Genomic DNA, 12,367 nt, shown 5'->3' on the forward strand with positions numbered 1-12,367 from the left:
AATAATTTGAGCTTCATAATAATTTAATAATTTGAGCTTTGTCAATAAATAAAAATAAAGTCACTGGGTTACAGCTGCACAGGTGTTAAAGAGTTTCTCTTTCCCCTTATTCTCGACAGCATTTGATGATGTGTCTTGTTTTCAGTTTACTCATTTTGACTAGATTAGATGGAATTTCAAAGGAATTTTAATTTATATTTCTAGTGGCTAATGTTGTTAATCCCTTTTTTTTAAAGTATTGGATATTACTTTACTGTTTCTTCTCTTAGGAAATATCAGTTTATCCCTTTTTTGTGTATTTATTGGAATAATTCTGCAGGAAAGAGATATCAAGTTAGTACAATCTTTTACATATTCTAAATATTAAAAATATTTCTGTGGTATAACTGGCAAATAATATTTCCCCACTCAAATTATACATAAACATTGAAAAGAGTTTTTACTAAATCCTATAAAATACAGTAAGACAGTTAATCAAATTGTTACTTATTAGCAAAGAGCACATCCAAACAGCACATATACATAACATAGTATCAAAATGATCTATGAATAAATAGCAGTTCTTGGAGACTGAATATAAAACAAAATTTCAAGTAATTGAAGATGCACACAGATACCTTTATCCTCTCTAGACAATAAGAAAACAAGCCGGATCTTGTTTGGAGGTTCTAGCAAGGGAGCACAGAGACTGGTCCTCCTCTCTTTGGGGAAGGTTGTCCTCTTTGACAGAGGGTACAGCTTTGAGAGGGACACACATGGAGCGGTGAGGGAGAATGGGACAACCGCCTAGCCAGCTAGATCAGCAGAACCAACCCTGGAGATCAATGGGGTGACAGATGTTGCAGCTAGATTGCTCTCACATCCAAACTGAGGGAGGGGCCATCTGGAGACCATTCCACCTGGGTATCCATCCCATGTGCAGTCACCAAAGGATGATGCTAATGTGGATGTCAGGAAGTGCATGCCAAGAGGAACCTGATATAGATGTCCCCTTAGAGGTCTTCAAGAGCCTGAATTGTACAGAGATGGATGCTTACAGCTAACCATTGAACTGATCAAAGGGTTCCCAAAGGAGCAGTTAGAGAGAAGGCTGAAAGGGTTTTCAGCCCCATGAGGCAACAATACCAACCAACCAGAGCTCCCAGAGTCTAAACCACCAGCCTGGGAGCACATAGGGAGAGACCCATGGCTCCAGCTCTATAGGTAGGGGAGGATGGCTTTGTTGGACATACGTAGGAGAGGAGATCCTTGGTCCCATGAAGGCTGGATGCTGAGTGTGGGGAAATTCGAGGGTGGGGAGGTTGGAGTTGGGGGGGGAGTACGTGAGTGCACACCCTCAGAGAAGCAGGAGGAGGGGGATGGAATAAGGGGTTCCTGTGGGGGAGAAATGGGGTAAGGGGATAACATCTGAAATGTAAATAAAATATCCAAAAAAAGAAGAAAAAGAAAAAATGAAAGAAAGAAAGAAAACAAGTGGGAACCGAACACCTGGTGTAGATTGAACCTAATGCGTTTCCAAGGGAAATGTTATACTCATTACTGAGAGAAGGATGATGGGTCTAATGCTAACAAAAACCTCTCACTTTGTTTCCATCTTGACTCTGTTTTTATAGATTCCCTATCTTATTTCTGTATCAAATCTGCTTCCCAATACCCTACATATAGATCACTTTACAGAGTGGTTGTAAGCAGTGATAATAACCTATTTTGAAAGAGGTTTAACTATAATTTAACATTTCTCTCACCCCTGGTTTGTAAGTAGGATGAAAAGGAATATATTTGATATTTTTTAGAATAAAATAAGAATAAAATATTTAAGTCTTTCTATATATGTTTTCCTGGCTCACCCATTTATGAGTTAAAAATTTACATTTTAAATTCTTGCTCTAAAAAAATTACAATTGAATCATGAATGCATAAAGAACTCATGAGAGAATAGTTAGATGTATTTTGAAGTCGTTTTAGTAAGAATTCTATCAGTGTTCCTTATGAATGGAACACATTTTTTTTGTGTGCTAATATCAGTTGTTTTATTTTTCTTTGTTGGAAAATGACCCATATTACACCATCTATACAAATAAATTTGATAGCTAATTGATAAAGAAGAGAAGCTGTTCAACTTGATAGAAAGCAATGTTAAAATTATTCTGGCTTCTGTTGCATTCACACGTATAATTTCACGTGTGGATTTTGAATACACACTGCTCTCACACTCTGTTATAAACATTAAAGCATAAAACAATTGCTCTGCAAATACTACTAGCAACTATTCACCTTTTTATCAGCAGCTTGTATTTAAATCCACAAAGCAGCACTTATTTCAGACTTATTTTTCAGAGCCATAATTTATAAATAAACATGAATGCAAATTACATAGGGCACTATAAGAAGTGTCGATAAATATTGATATAATTTTTCAGTGCCTTCAAGTGATTATTGGTTCCTCTCATTATCACTGGGTTTTGACAGACATTGATTACAAGCATAGTTTTAATTGCTTAAATATTCAGATATTGACACAAATCTTTGAGTTAAGAATTTAACATTTTAATTGCTTTTTCCCATATTGCCAAAATTTTTAAATATTGCCTAATCTGTCAAGTGATTCTTATGTCAAGTAGGCATATGTTTTCGTTATTGAAAATCTTTAATATTCTCATAGTGTTTAACAGGGTTTAATTACAATTATTACTATCGTAGTAATCATAAATGAAAATGTATAGTTAAATATAAAAATTTTAGGAGATTGTCCTTTTAGACACTTAGAAATATGACATATATATTACAACCTCCTTCATCTTTTCTTTGCTTCCTAATAAAGACAACTTATTACAAGTGTGATATTTACATCTATACCTGAATTGGGAGTTTCTGATGCTAAAGTTCTGTTCCCCAATTGGTTCTTGATTTATCAGTAAAGAAAGCCATGGGCTAAGTGCTAGGTGTAAGGAGAGGCGGCACCTTTGGGTCCCTGGAGGCAGAAGAGGGACAAGGAATGTTGTTGGAGATATTTAATGCTGCAACACCAGATCTTGCTTGTTATGGAGCCGCCATGTTCCCGGCTAGCCTAGGCCTTAGGCCATGAACTGCCGCAGCGTGTTCTCGCCACTGCTCAGCTCAGGCTGCCCACTCAGATGGCTAGCTACACAGTCCCTGCCACTTACAAAATGCTAGCGTGGGAGATGGCTCTGCCAATCTTCCATGCTGTTTCCATAACATTGGGCTGAGCCCAGATCTTCCAGCCATCCACGCGGGCCAGGTCGAAAATGAGACTCTAATGCTTAGATTATCCAAAGGCTTTTTATGTTTGGTAATGCTCAAGAACAAAATGCCCACACAATTGGAGGTTGTTCCCAATTAACTAACATAAATATAAGTTGTTACCCAGGACTGCTCTCCATACATGTGTGGCTCTCAATCCTCCTACATTGCTGCTTCTCCCAGCTCCCCATCTTCCTTCTCCTCTTTCTCTTTTTATTCCTCCTCTTCCTCTCTTTGCTCCTCCTCTTTCTCTCTGCTCCCCCCACCTTAGCTTCTCCCAACAAGTGGGAAAAATTTCCCACTACAAAGGAAGGAGAGAGGTTTTCTGCCATGCTTTTGAACAAGGAGAACACGGCAGCCATGTGAGGTCTCAGGAGGAGGCAGGGCTTGGGGACACTACTACAGGTGGGTAGTCATGGATATTTGGCAGGAGCCAGATGGTATTAGCCACTAATTTTAGGGCAGTTAGAAGAGATTAAGTTAAGAAATTGGTAAGGGCATGCTTTTTTCAGGCAGGAGATAGTAGTACCTAGCAAATGTGCCAAGAAGGCAAATTGTAAAGGAACAAACTGAGTGTGTGTCTTTTATCCACTTGTTCAAGGGTATCAGGAGGGGCCTGGTAGAGTGGTCATTTCTCAGAGCTAAAGGTGGGGAGAGCAAAAGGAAACCATGTGTGTTGGGAGCCGACTTGTAGCAGAAAGTGGCTATCAGTTTTGTGGCCATCTTGAACCATATACCCTGACATGAGACTTGTTTTTCAACAGCCTACAAGAGCTGAAGCATACTCTGATATCCCACATATCTTGTTTTGCTGTTTAGTAACCCCAGCTGCAAGGTGCATGTGGTGGTATTCACACCTTCAAGGCATACTGTGCATGTGCTATCCACGTGCTATCCATGCTATACATGCCTGTAAGGCTTATGTCATATCGACACCTACAAGACGCATGGAATCCATGTGCCTACAAGGCACGTGATAAAAACAAATAAATATCCCAAATTTCCCTTCAATAAACAAGACTTGATCAAAACCTCTGTCTTGTCTCCATTCTTTGTATTTCTTCCCCTTTATCCTCTCTCTCTCTCTCTCTCTCTCTCTCTCTCTCTCTCTCTCTCTCTCTCTCCCCTGACCCGCAGACTGAAGCCGCAGAGCATTTTGGGACATTTTGTCCCCCGAGTGTGGAGTAGAGGGCCACAACATTTTGGCCGCCCAAAGTGGGGCAGCTCAGGCCTCAACACATGTGGAGGCTGCTAACAACTGATCCAGATCAAAGGCAGGCATAGTAAAACTACACACAACAATCTCCTTCTGTACCAAAATTGCTGAGCGTTTTTATTATGAGAGTGTTTTGGAGTTAGACAAATGTTTTTTTCCTGTGTCTCTTCAGATGATCAGGACATCATGTTTTTATTCTGCTTATAAGACATATTACAAAGCCTGTTTTGTGACTCATATCTCTAATTTCAGCATTTGCTTAAACATCCTTAAACAGGATGTACACCAAGAGTTTAAGTCTAAACTGGGCTAGGAGCCAGATACAACCAAAGAGAGAGAGAGAGAGAGAGAGAGAGAGAGAGAGAGAGAGAGAGAGAGATTAAATTGATTGATTTTCAATGCCTAAAAAATTGTTTATCTGATATAAATAACATTTCATTATGTCACATACTTATTTTTTGCTTAATTCCTTTGGTGAAAATGTATAAAATTTTCACATTTATAAGACATATCAGCCAGTAATTTTGGCTTGTTTTCTAACTCTCTATTAATTTTGCTTTTATTTATTTACAGATAATTGACTTTTGTTGAAATCAAGATCTAACTGACAGATGGAATTCAGTGGACAAATTCTCTTTTATTTTGTATTTTGTAAACTCTTACAAACAATAAGAATTAAGCAAAGAATTCTCAAAAGATGAAACACAAATAGCAAAGAAGCACTTCTAGAAATGAATAGCAGTATTAGTCATCAAGGAAATGCAAATCAATATTACTTTGAAATCACCTTATACAAGTCAGAATCACAAAGATCCATAAAACAAATGGCAGCTCTTGTTGGTAGGGATGTGAAGAAAGGGGACACTTACTCATTGCCGATGGGTGTGAAACTTGTATAGCCATTATGGAAAACATTGATGCAGTTTCTCAGAAAGCTGGGAATAGATCTACCTTAAGATCCAACTGTAAAACTCTTGGACATATACCCGAAGGACTTTATATCCTACTATAAAGATAGTCCACATATATTCATTGATGCTCAATTCATAACAAGCATGAATAGAAAAAATTCTAGATGTCCTTCAACAGATTAATAGATCATGAAACCATGGTAGTTTTATATAATAGAATATTATTCAGTTGTTTAAAAAAAAAGAAAAACTAGATCACAAGTAAACATATGGAACTAGAAAAAAAAATCATCCTGAGTGAGGTAACATATATTTGAACAGTTAAATAGTGCATATTTTCTCTAACATGGGGCTATAAGGTTTTAAGTCTTGGATATGCATACTGTAGTTCATATACCACAGAGTTCAGGTACATAGTACTGATGAGGGAGAAGAGAGGATTTTTCATGGAAAGGGTAGTTATGAAGTGACAGGGTGGAAACTGGAGTATGAAGAATAAATCGGAAGAGTAATGAATGAAACAGTTAGGCAAGGAATATAGAGATGGATAAATATCAGCATGGGTTATTTGAAGGGTGATATGGAGAATTATTATTGTTAGTAATGTTATCACTAAATAGTGGGACAGAGTATACCTATAATAGACAAATTTGACCAAGTAAATGTCCAGTGCCAGGATGGGTTGAATCAATTTTATTCATTGGCCAAAGGCTTCCCATATAAACCTCCAAATATTGGAGGCTGTTATACCATGGTTATTGGTTGTTCTCCACAAAATAATGTCAACAAAGACAATATTTGTGTATCTCATTGGCCATACAGAAGTTGAGCTTGTGCTTAACTACCATTTTCACCTTTACTAGAAGATACTCTGCAAACTACCATTAGCCTAGCTACAAACCCTGTGATCTAAACAGTGTGGTGCCTGCAAGCCATGTCAGTACCACAGTAATACAAATGTGAGATTACCCAACAAATCTCTGTTGGAACTCAGCGCCACTGCACAAGAGGGAACTCATATCTGACACTCCTCAGTTGGCCAAGTGTGAGACCAGGTTAGTGTAAGCCTAAGTGAAGAGCAAATACTACGGTTCTGCTAAAAGAACATAATTATAAAGTGACTCCTAATGGTGTTCTGACATATCATAGGTCGCTGTCTCATTAAGCCTTCACTAGAGAAGCTTCATCTTGCAGTAGATGAGTACTAACCCAGAGGCACATAATTAGACAATGTACAGAGAGGGTGAGAGATCCTAGAACACTCAGGCCTAAATGGGATGTCTTCATCAAATCTATCTATTCAGGGCTCCAGGACCTATGCAAAAGAGGAAACAGAATCACTGTAAGAAACAGAGGGGATACTCCAAGAATACAGTGTATTCCATATCCAACAGAATTGATTCACATGTGAACTCATAGCGAGTGTGGCAGCACAGGTATAAGTACTGCAGAAATTCAAGTCAGACACTCTTAGAGCTAAAAGGTAGAAATAGACACTGCCTCCTAACCTCTAAGCAAGAATCTATCTGCAATTGACCCTTATTTAAAAGGGAAAAATGGAGTCTCACTAGGTATTCAAATGGAATCTCAATGGAGTTTAGTGCAGTTGCTCAAGGTAGGACCCACGCCCAGCAGCAGTATATAGCTGGGAAAAAATGAACTCAATGTTATTTTTGTATTTTTTTGCATGTTGTCAGTTTTTTTTAAAACTTTGCTTGTGTATTAGGGTTTCTGATTTGGTGGTGGTGGTGGTGGTGGTGGTGGTGTGTGTGTGTGTGTGTGTGTGTGTGTGTGTGTGTGTGTTGTAGTTTCTCAGTGTTTGTTTGTTTTGGATTTGTTTGCCTGTTTGTTATCTACAGAGAGAAAAAAGGCACAGATGTGAAGATTGCGGATGGAGAGATCTGAGAAGGTGAGATGAAGTGGAGGAGGGAAATTGTGATCAGAATATATTGCAGGATCAATGTTTTTGTTTTTTTCAATAAAATATTATTAAAATTGTATTTAATTGCTTGGTAAATCATCTAAATATAATGCTTTGTGACAGTGTTATTGGGTTTCGGTACTTTTTAAGGATTACTTAAAACCTGCTTGTTTTATTCAGGCATCCCATTTCTTCTTGAGTATATTTGAGTGCTTTATATGTTTCTAGAAATATTTTATTTTTTACAAGGCATCTTTGATTTGGTAGTCCACATCTTAATACTCTTTTGAAAGGTAAGTATGATTTTTCTGTCCTTTCAAGTACAAAATTGCGTTCTTCTGTACCTTTAATCACCTATGATCTATTGTGATTTTGTCAATTTTATATGGTAAATACTCATCCTTTGTTTTAACTTACTTTTTTGTTGTTTTTGGTGGTGGTATTATGTTCTGTTTTGTCTTCTTCCAGATGAAGTCTCATAATTCTTTAGTTTGCATAGGACCTGTTAAATAAAACAGTTGAGACTGAATTTTTTTTTGCACTCTTTCCACCTCTGCCTCCCAGGTGCTGGGAATAGAGGCAATCACCATTTTGTTCAACAATTTATCCATTTAGAATTATCTACTTTATTATTCAATGCTCTAATATTTAGTAATTGTTTTCTTTTCCATGTTTTAGGTTAATTTTCTTTTGTAGAATATTATATTAGTAACTTTTTTAATGTGATAAGATCAGTTAAACTAATACAATTTATCAAAGAGGTGGTTTATTTTGGCTTATGTTTTAAGCAATCAAAGTACCCATCATTATGAGGAGGTGGGACAGCAAACAGAAGGCATGGCAGTCAGAGCAGAAAGATGATTCGTGACATGTTCAACCACAAATATTAAAAAGAGACAAAAGGAAATAGGGTGACACAAAGGATACTCAGAACTGGCTATTAATGGCATTTATTTTCTCCATCAAAGCTAAAACAACTTCTCAAGTAATATGACAAATGGGAGCCACATGTTTAAAACCTGTGTTTATGGGGGATATTTCTCATTCAAATCACAATAAATATTAATGAAGAGAAAAAGATTGTTGATTTTAAAACTTTTTCTTCTTTACAGGTTTTTTTTTTTTTTTTTTGCTATCATGTTAGCCTTAAAAACAGACTTTATCAACATTGTCATTTTTTTTATTCTTCTCATTGTTTTGGGATTCTATTAATTTTTCCTTATTACAATGGTTAGAGGACAACGAGTACTTAGTCACCACCACATATTTACCAAGTACTTTTTAATTACTGTCTGAAGACTGTTTAATTACAACTAGTAAGCACACTTTGTTGGTTCAATAATTCTTTTTCCAATTGATGATATAAAACATTATTGCCAAGAGCAACTAAGGGGTAAAAGCATTCATTTCATCATACAGACTGTAGTCTTTCATCTAGATAATTTAAGACAGGATGCAAGGCAGAAATTGCTGCAGAGTATATGGAGGAATAATGCTAACTGGCTTACTAACCATGGCTGGCTCAGCCAGATTTTTCATACCATTGAGGACCATGGACGCCAGTATTCTGGTGATTACCACTCTACCAGCAGTGGGACATAATGTGAACTAAAATGTTATGCAATGGTCAACTTTATTTAGCGCATCAGACAGTTTTATATATTAAGAAGAGTCATATAAGTACAATCTACAACAAGAACAAGCCCCATGTGGTAAACAAGCCATGAAGGGCAAATCAACATTTTTCCCATAGACAAATAAACAAATAATAATAGCTAGTTGTAATGAATAATCTTAAGAAAATTCACAGCTGTCTGCTACATTGAAGGGTCATGAAAGCACAGTCCAAGAACAGTTCCATGTTTTTGAAGAAAGTGAGGTCATAAGACACTTGTCTTGTATTATTAAATTTTTTTCTTACAAACATTCAGAATTGTCCACATGCCTCCATCCCTGGACTATTTTCTTGTGTTCCAAAAGTTCTTTCATTCTGGCCTTCCCAGATCAATCATTAATGAAGGAAATGCCCTACTGACTATTTTACAGGAATATCTTGTGCAAGCATTTTGTTTTAATTTAAAGCTCCTCTTTCCAAATGACTCCTTGTGTCAAGATGACACAAAACTAGCCGCCACAGCTTCTTTTGGTCATTTCAACTATTAACTGTTCTTTTTATTTGCATATATTGTGCAGAATATACTTGTGTATTTAATCACTGGAAATTGAAATGTTGAAACATTCATTATTCCTTTCATGACTTCTCCAAATACTTTGGTAGTCTTTGATTAACTGTTATGAAGACAAATATATAGATTCGATTCTTTGGTTCTCTTGGATACTTTCTAGCTTCTATTGTAGAATTTGTATTATTTAGACTAATAGATCTTTCCTAGTTTATCTTTACTCCAGCATTCACTGTTGTTCAGAAAGCCTTTGGTCTAAACTTCTCAGATCTATTATGCAGACAACGAGTGCTTTTGAGAAATGATTTGAAAGTATTAGCACTGTGTCCCCTTCTTATCCTCTTCAGGCAATATTTTACCTAGAATTCTTGGGTTCCAGGATGGATAATGATGAAGTTATTTTGGGGTAAATCTTCAATGTCAGATATGACCACACTTGGCCTTCTCTTATTTTGCTTGGCATATCACCAACTGTTATCTTATAGCTAGGGATGGATAAAAAGAACATTGTTTCCAAAAGGTTTACATTCAGGTAGAACTCTCATTTGACAACTTTGGGTAAGAAATTCAAACCATATTCATCCTATCCACTTGACTAAGACTGAAATCCATTCTTCTTTGTCCTTCTTCTTCTTCTTCTTCTTCTTCTTCTTCTTCTTCTTCTTCTTCTTCTTCTTCTTCTTCTTCTTCTTCTTCTTCTTCTTTTCTTCCTCCTCCTCCTTCTTCTTCTTCTTCTTCTTCTTCTTCTTCTTCTTCTTCTTCTTCTTCTTCTTCTTCTTCTTCTTCTTCTTCTTCTTCTTTCTCCTCCTCCCCCTCCTCCCCCTCCTCCTCCTCCTCCTCCCCCTCCTCCCCCTCCTCCTCCTCCTCCTCCTCCTCCTCCTCCTCCTCCTCCTCCTTCCCTTCTCCTTCTCCTTCTCCTAGAAGCAATCTCCTGAAGTCTGACAAAAGAAGGCAAGAAAAGTAAAAAATTATTTTGGGTTCAGCTACTACTGCTAAATATCGGTTTTAATATCTTACCATAGATTATCTTAGTAGATAGCCCTTTATTCCTGTATGTTTATGAATTTTTTAAATTATGAAATTTATTTTAAATATCTTCTACTTCTAATTCAATCATATGAAAAAATATTCAGCATGGCAGGTTATCCGACTTGTTCGTTTTTTTCAGTGAGATTTATTTTTACTTATATTCATTACTTAAGAAAAATAACTGAGCACTAACTACTACTGCACACAGTGATTTCTATTTCACATTAAGAACGGTAGTCTTTCTTCTATATGGGCACACTGGTAATCTATTTCCCATATTTGCTGTTGATTACAAAAACAAATTTGGAGACTAAACAGCTGGTGTTCAAATGAAAAATAACCTACATTCTGTAATAAAATATTCATTTAAGATTTATAGATTATGAAATCATCACACATTCCACATGGAGTGAAAAATGATTACCAAGACAAAACTGTGTTAAAATAAGTCACCTAGTGGCAAGTGTAATTTGCAAAGGAAACAAGAGACTTCTTAAGGCACAGTGGGAAGTCAAAGCTATTCATTAATTTGTAAAAGGCAAGATGCTTTTAAAGTCTGTGCTCAAAGTGAAACAATTTAGAGCCACAGAGGTACCTGGTTTCTTCCTTACTCTCATTCTCATATTTGATAAAACACTTAAGGGAACCCATCACACACTTAAGGGATTCTTTTACAACACTGTCAGTGACCTGAAACTGAAGTCTGAAATGAAAGTTTAAAATCAGTAGAAAATAACTTATTCTTTTACTTTTTCTTAAACTTGTATTATACATTTTTATTTTTTCTTAAACTTGTATTATACATTTTCAAAATTCAAAAGTATATTATATAAGCTGAGTAGACAAGCTCCCCAGTTTGGTCCTGGTACTGCAGTCAGAGTAAATGGTGCTTCACATATCATTTGTTCATAGCTCGATCACATAACATAGTTCTGAACTCCGTGTGTGAAACTATCCCATCATGCTTATGAATTCTGAAATATTCAGCTGATGTGCTTTTTTATTTTCACAAAAGAAGCAGATCAAGATAGAAGAACATGTAGGTGTGCAATTTTGAATGTTATGTTTAAAAAGAGAGTCGTGGCCCTCCTCCAGTCTGAGGCCTGTGGGTGAGTGCACCCTGGATTCTAATAAATAAAAAAAAGAAAGAAAAAAAAATAAAGACAGTATAAAAATAATGCTAAATTAAAATATTGATGGAAATTGTCATTATGGGAATAGAGAAGAAAACACTAGAGTATTGATGCCTAAACTTTTCTATTTGCATTAAATTCAATAAAACCACACCAGTAACAAAACAAAAAAAAATAAAAAATAAATAAATAAAAATAAAAAGAGAGTCATGTATTAATACTTGTATTTGTAACATTTATTCTCCAGAGGAAAACGTCATCTCTGAAGTTTCCTGTCTCAGTCTGCTAACTTAGATCTATTCCTGAAAGCTTCCAGCCTCTGTACAATCTAACCAAGGCCTAGAATGATTTTAGCCTCTGAGATATGCTGCTGAATAAATTCACCATTTCTACCTTGCTCTGATCACTGGTTTGGTGGTTCAGCTCAGCTTTCTGGTTCAAACTCCTTTCCAAACTGACAGATTCAATCTAACTTCTCTCAGTTTCTTACTGAATTGCTCTGCCTGGCCCCAGACTTACTCTAGCAATCTGTTCTGATCTTCTGGTTCCTTCTCATTCTCTGGCTCATTCTGTCATCTTTTTGTTCCTTCTCTTCTCCTTATCTCTCTATGACTGCCCCAGCAACACTGCCTCCTTCTGCCATTCTGTCTCTGTCTCTCTGAGTGTGTGTCTTTCTCTGTCTCTGTCCCTCTCTGTCTCTCTGTGTCTCTGAG

This window comes from Arvicanthis niloticus, chromosome 7 (genome assembly GCF_011762505.2).
Source record: "Arvicanthis niloticus isolate mArvNil1 chromosome 7, mArvNil1.pat.X, whole genome shotgun sequence".
NCBI lineage: Eukaryota > Metazoa > Chordata > Mammalia > Rodentia > Muridae > Arvicanthis > Arvicanthis niloticus.